Genomic DNA, 7,064 nt, shown 5'->3' with positions numbered 1-7,064 from the left:
CGGGAACTTTCTTTCTTTCTTTCTTGATGGACCGCAGCCTCCTGCCGGAGGGGAATGTTTGTGTCCAGGGTGGGAGGGGTCAGCCACAATCTTGCCTGCCCGCCCAAGGGCCCTGGAGGGGTGCAGGTCCAGGAGAGATGGCAGATCGCAGCCAATCACCGTCTTCGGCTGAGCAAATGATATGTTGTCCTTTGTAGTGGGAGCAGTCCACCAGATGGTGATGGAGGAGGAAAGGATGGACTTTATGATGGCAGTGTTGAAGAGCATCATCATAGGTTTGGGCAGTTTTTTCTTCCTCAGCTGCCACAGGCATTAGATCCTCTGCTGGGCTTCCTTTCTTTGTTGATGTTCATCCCCCACTTCAGGTCATGAGTGATGATGATGCCCAGGAAGCAGAAGGACTCTACAGAATCGACTTGGGTGTCACACAGGGTGATGGGGGTGGGTGGGGCTGGGTTCTTCCTGTAGTCCACAACCATCTCCACTTTCTTTAAAGCATTGAACTCCAGGTTGTTTTGATCTCATCAGGACACCAGATGGTCAACCAGAGATGAGCCCAATGAGGCTGTTGTTGTCTTGCAACTTCAGGAGCTTGACTGACTGATGACTGGAGGTGCAGCGGTTTGTGTAGAAGAGGAGGGGGGAAAGGACTAGAATGCAGTAAATCAAGGGGTAGAATCTTTCAGCAGTAACCTATTTTTCATATTACACATTTTCACTTTATTTCTAACTTCTCTAATCTTCACTCAATGCTTAATTTATGTTCTCACTTGTGCTTAACATCATGGAATGTCCATGTTAATCTACTAACTGTTGTAGACACTCAATGAAAATATATGTAGGCCTAAATTAAGTTTATTCTTATTTTTGTCAATAAATTGTCATTTTTTTAGAGAACCTTTTTTAATTGTATATATTTTTTGTTTCCTTCTTATTTTTACTTTTAACTATTCACCAGATTATTACCAAAGCGTCATCTTTGTTAGACAAAGTGGGAAACTCTGGGGCCAAACAGTTAAACAGTCTAAATATATGTGTTGAAAATTAATTTCAGACCCTGCCTACAGGTAAGAGTTTTAACCCAGAACCTTTCATGACCCGACGCAACATGATGCATTCATTCTCTGTTTAGCTCCTGGGTAAAGCTGAAACAAATGTTTGCAGTGAAAAATGTATAGCATATAGCAAGCAACAGTAGAATTCCTAACAAACTTGAACATGAGTAAATGATAAAGCATAATTACACATAGATAACAAACGGAAGATACCTGTGTGACACTCAAACTTCTTAGGTAGGATTCAAAGAAACAATAAAGAAAGGTTTATGGAACACTATACCCACACAATATAGATGATGCTCTGATCTGCCTGTGCTTCAATATTTCAACAACATTCTTGAGTCATGCATTTTCGATTGTCCACTTAATTCTCTCTCGTTGAACCACATACTAATTTTGGTATTGGACCACTCCTGATATATTCTGCATTATACAACTGCATTTGATTGTCTTGAATAATGCTAAATTTCTTAAGGGTGTGTTATAAGTTGTGAGGTAGAAAAAAATGACAACATTTGGGAAAAGGTATTTAATCAATGAACATTTCCTATAATTGTCTTATGTTGTAGGCCATGTTAATATGGATCTCCTTGGTCACGTTGGTCTAGGAGGTGGGCTGGTTGATAACGCAATAAACACAACAGGCAAGGTGCCTGACTCTGATTATTTAGATTTTATTATTTAGATTTTTCTGCCTTATCTCAGGCAGACAGGGCTCAGCACACAGGGCTGTGTGCTGAGCCCCCTCCTCTACTCCCTCTTCATCTACGACTGTACAACTATACATGGTTCCAATACGATTGTCAAGTTTGCAGACGACACTACGGTAATTGGTCCCCTCAGCAACAAAGATGAGACGGACTATAGGGAGGAGGTCCAGCATCTAACTGCATGGTGCGCCAACAACAACCTGGCTCTCAACACTAAGAAGAAGAAAGAGCTCATTGTGGACTTCAGGAAGTCTAGAGGTGGCACACACACCCCCATCCGTATCAACGAGACGGAGGTTGGGCGTGTCACCAGCTATAGGTTCCTGGGTGTCCACATCTCAGAGGACCTCTCTTGGACCCTCAACACCTCTACACTTATCAAGAAGGCTCACCAGCGTCTCTTCTTCTTGAGGAAATTAAAAAAGGCCCATCCGTCTCCTCAGATCCTGGTGAACTTCTACCGCTGCATCATCGAGAGCATCCTTACCAACTGTGTCACAGTATGGTATGGCAACTGCTCTGTCTCTGACCTGAAAGCACTGCAGAGGGTGGTGAAAACTGCGCAACGCATCATCGGTTCCTCACTCCCCTCCATCGAGGCTGTCCAGAGCAAGAAAAAACACATAGCAACGAGTAAATTAGCCAATGAGCGTCATCAAATTTGATAAGCTTGGGGAGCTAAAAATATCGCCCCAAGCTTTAAGTATCCTAGCAACAAGAAATAATTGTGGGAAATCGAGATGGCGGCGTCAAGTAGACAAGAACAAGAACACACAGGGCTTCAGCTACCCAAAAATTCTGTAAAATCTCTCTTGCTAAACCCCTTCGAAAGGAGAACTTTAGGGGAAAAACTCTGCGTTAAAGAACTTGGACCTGAGAAGCCCGGCCTGAATTTAACACAGCAGACACAGGAGAAAGGTAAAACGTACCAGAGGAGCTTCTCTCTTAACTGGTATGACAGGAAGGTTTGGCTAACTGTGGTTTTGCATATGCAGTATTCTGCTTCCTGTGTTTACTTTTTAAAATGCCGGGGACAGATACTACGTGGACTGTAACAGGAGTTAGAGACCTAAAACATTTATCCGAGCACATTAAAAAACATGAATGCTCGAAGGTGCACATGAACAACGCCGTCAAGCTAGCTATGCTAGGAAGGATTAGCATAGCTGCACAGCTGGATGAAGGACACAGGATTAGGGTGAGGTAACACAACGAAGAGGTTGATAAGAACAGACACATTTTATCGAAGATCATTGATTGTGCGAAATTCTGTGGAGCTTTTGAGCTGGCATTGCGGGGCCACGATGAGACGGCATCCTCCAACAACCCTGGCATTTTTCGGGGATTAGTCAAAGTAGATGTTGTGGCGTCACTGGACGGTGTGTTAGAGGAGCACCTGAAGACCGCCACTTTCTTTAAAGGCACCTCAAAGACAGTTCAAAACGAACTTTTGGACTGCATGCTGTCGGTTCTTCGAGACTGCATTCTGGAGGATGTAAAAAGGGCAGATTATCTGGCTATTCAGGCAGATGAAACAATAGACGTAAACGGTTCTGATGATTTTTCTGATGGGAAAAGTGGTCTTTTATTTCCATAATCTTTGTTCAGTGAACGCATAAACCCGTTTGTTAGTTAGCAGTTAAACAAAATGCAATCTCTTTGTTTACAGTTACCAACGACCAACGTTTAAAGACTGATGATTGGGGGTTCGATTCCCTAGTGATGCAAGGTTTTTTCTTTCTCTAAGGTTGACAGAGTAAAAGAGGTGAGATTGCTCACTTCTGACTAGACATGTACCATCACCTTTATCCACAACATCATCAGCAGTGAAATGGGAAGCAGAACTGATGCTTCTCAAACAGTGGAGGACCACATCTCTTGGTCGGTTTTTGAGATACTCTGGTACATCCTCATTGTAGCTCTTGTGGCTTGTGGATTGATTGTAATTCAGCCGCTCGTAGCCTTTAATTTTCTCAGGAATAAATTCTCGAACAACTGTTCCCAGTAGAGAAGAGAGTCCCAGTACCTGAGATTTTCAGGTAGAATGCCTTCAGAATTTTATTCAACTCCATTGTTGGTGGTGACTGACACATGAAATGCCTCTGGCGCATAGGCTCTTCACCATTTCTGAAAAAACAAAAAACAAAACAGATGACAACAATTCTATCTAATAATTACATGCATAACAATTATATCTAATATTCACATACAGACTATACTGTCACTACACACATCCACTCTTCAAAACCTATGCACACATCCTAACACATTACACAACACACACACCCACACACACACACGCACGCACACACTTACAGCAATTTAGAGTTATTGAGCTAGACCCCCCCCCCCCCCCCCCCCCCCCCCCACACAGTTAATCAATGACAATGTCTAACCTCTTTGATGGCAAGCCATCTCTGCTCAACATATGTCCTCACTTTTTGATTGTCTTTATACAGGTAACTGTCCCTCAATGTCCCTAATGCTAACAAACAGCTCTCCTCTGTCCTGGCCCAAACAATACTGCGTAGAAGTGTCAACAGGTCTCTCTGCTCCCTGTCTGCAAGCTTGTTTTTTCCTACAATCATAATAATTTGGTCATACAGGCAGTATTCACTGTTTCCGTTGCAAAAAACCCACAAGATTCCAATACAATCTCTGCACGTTACTAGATCTCACCATCTTTAGTCCAGCGGAGGCAGGCTTGCTCTCTGTGGAATGCACATAGGTGTGTTACTGCAGTGGGGAACACTTGGGCGAGGGCCTGGATCTCTTGCTCACTGTAATCTGTCATGAAGTACTTTGGAGTCCACTGAGGATTCCATGTCTTCAAGATGTCCAGTGCTTCTGCAATGGACTTTGTACTTTCACTCTCACATACAAACTCTGCTACAGGTTTGTAGCCAACATTGGTTCTAACAACCAAAAAAAACAGTGGCATGGAATATTTTGAGGTTTTGTATGTGGCATCCAAAAGAACCATTTCCCCATATCGCTGCAGGAGCCGTATTTGTTTGTGGTGCTGATGTATAAAAAGAAACTGATGCTCTAGATGTCCATCTCCTCCATTTGTGCATTTGCTAAAGAAGAAACGATTGCCCTCATCTTCACCCTTCCATTCTGCCACTTTCTTTGCAAGATTCTCCTGATCCAGCGCAGAGTAACGACCAGCCACTAATGCCATGTGAATGTGATTCTGGATAGTTGTGTTCGATGGAAAATATGCTTCATCGTTTGTAACGCCCATTGAAATACTCGAGGCTCCGGCTCCTTTTACTGATGGTTTAATCACACCGTAGAACTACAATACAATACAGACATGAAATTAGTTAAACACACAAATAATTACCCAAGAGCATACAAATCCTTCACGGCAATCAAAAGGTAACAAAAGCACAACACTAACCACTTTGCCTGCTTGTAGCCAATGGGGTTAAATTAAATCTTTCTTGTTGCCTGCTTGAAACATAGAAAGTTTAGAACATGACTTGTCTGCAGCTGCGACACTAGCTTCTCGAAGCTTCTCGACAAAACCCGCGAACAAGAAATAACACGGATACATTTACAAGAAATAACACGAGTCCACCTTGAGGTCAAAGACCGAATTACATATAATACCCCGCAGAGCAGGAAAACACTGCCTGCAGTTACATCGTTGTTGTGCGGTCGCTGGAGATCCTCTCCACACGAGTCATTTAGCACATACTGCTTCAAGGCTCTCTTCACAAAAGCTATATTAGTTATCCCTTGTCTGACCATCACCTGAATTTGATTTTTTATTTTTGGATGGATCGGTCTTGAAAAACAAGATCTTGCTCCAATTGTATGATTGTGAACTTCCAATAGAGGATTTTTTAGATGAATGAATGTAGAGGTTGGTGGGTTTTCAGAGTTTTGAAGTGCTATCTTAAGATTTCTCATAGCGTCTTCTTTATGGGATCTTGTGGCATCCCCTCTCACACTGAATGAGTCATATCTAAAAAGCAAAACAAACAAGCAAGCAAAAATGTATCTTCCCCATGGTCTGATTGACAATAAAGTTCACTTTGACTTTGACTTTCACTATTGATCGATTCACACTGGATTTCTCCTGCAAAGGAGACAGAGCGGTTGAAAAAAGCTTACCTCAGCACATGCCGAATGAAAAGTTTAGCTGGGCAGTCCAACTTCTTCCCATTTTGGACATGAAAAGGTTTTTTTGTGTATACATGCTCTGCTGAATGGTTCTCCTATAGGCAAGATAAATAATGAGAGACGTGTAAAAAAAAAAATTCAATACAATGTGGGTTTTCAAGTTGTACAAGTGCAAGACAAGTCAGGTGTAGATTATGCATAGGCCTGCACCTATGAGACATCCATTAATACTGAAGAAATTGCAGCAAAAAAATATTAAATCCACAAAATATTATGTAATTCTGTTTTTCATGTAATTTGAACAGTTGACCTGTGCCTGTCTGGACCCTCGAATCAGAGAAACTTTGGTCGGTGGACCCTGTAGACTTATAATTGAACACCGCTGATCTAAAATAACAGGGGTGTGTGAGTGTGTGTTACTTTAGATCAGGGGTGTTCAATTATAAGTCTACAGGACCCACAGACCAAAGTTTCTCTGATTTGAGGGCCAGGCAGGAGGGTTTGTTTACTATACTGTTTACCAATGTACCTTATATTTTTTCTGTCGAGCTTTGCCATGCTGACAAGCAAGGACCATTCTTTTCTTTACACATAGAGGGTTTTCTTCATTGAAATCCTCCACCTGCCATGGATGCCTCTCTTTGGTGCCATCTTTTATGTGTTCAGACTTCATTAGGCTACATTATTATTTATTAGAATGAATATTTATTTATTTGTTCTTCTCAATGTTAATGGAATTAAAAAAAACATAAACACAACACAAACCATCCATCAAATGCCTTTTCCTTCATACATCACACTCTAGTCTTACACCTACCATTTGACAAACGATGTCAGTGTGGCCCTTGAGTGGACCTCCAGCAGACTCTCCAATTCTTTTTGAGTCTGGACAAATCCAGAAATGAATCCATTGCTTATATTTATTATTTTAAAATACGACAGTACCCATGGTGGATCTATAAGATGTTCGAGAAAAAGAGTAAAGATTAATGTTAATCTAATGATCTGGACAATTTCACCATTGACAGTGTTGACTTTTTGAAGTCAATTTCCCCTTTTCCCGCCAAAAGTGTTTGCTTGGTATGGCGTTATCTGGTATGGCTATAGTCTAATGTTAGCTTAGTACGTGTTGTTTCGTCATGTTAATCGCTAGTAATAGTAA

Source organism: Gadus morhua, chromosome 3, assembly GCF_902167405.1.
Source record: "Gadus morhua chromosome 3, gadMor3.0, whole genome shotgun sequence".
Taxonomy (NCBI): Eukaryota; Metazoa; Chordata; class Actinopteri; order Gadiformes; family Gadidae; genus Gadus; species Gadus morhua.
This window is presented reverse-complemented; position numbering follows the sequence as displayed.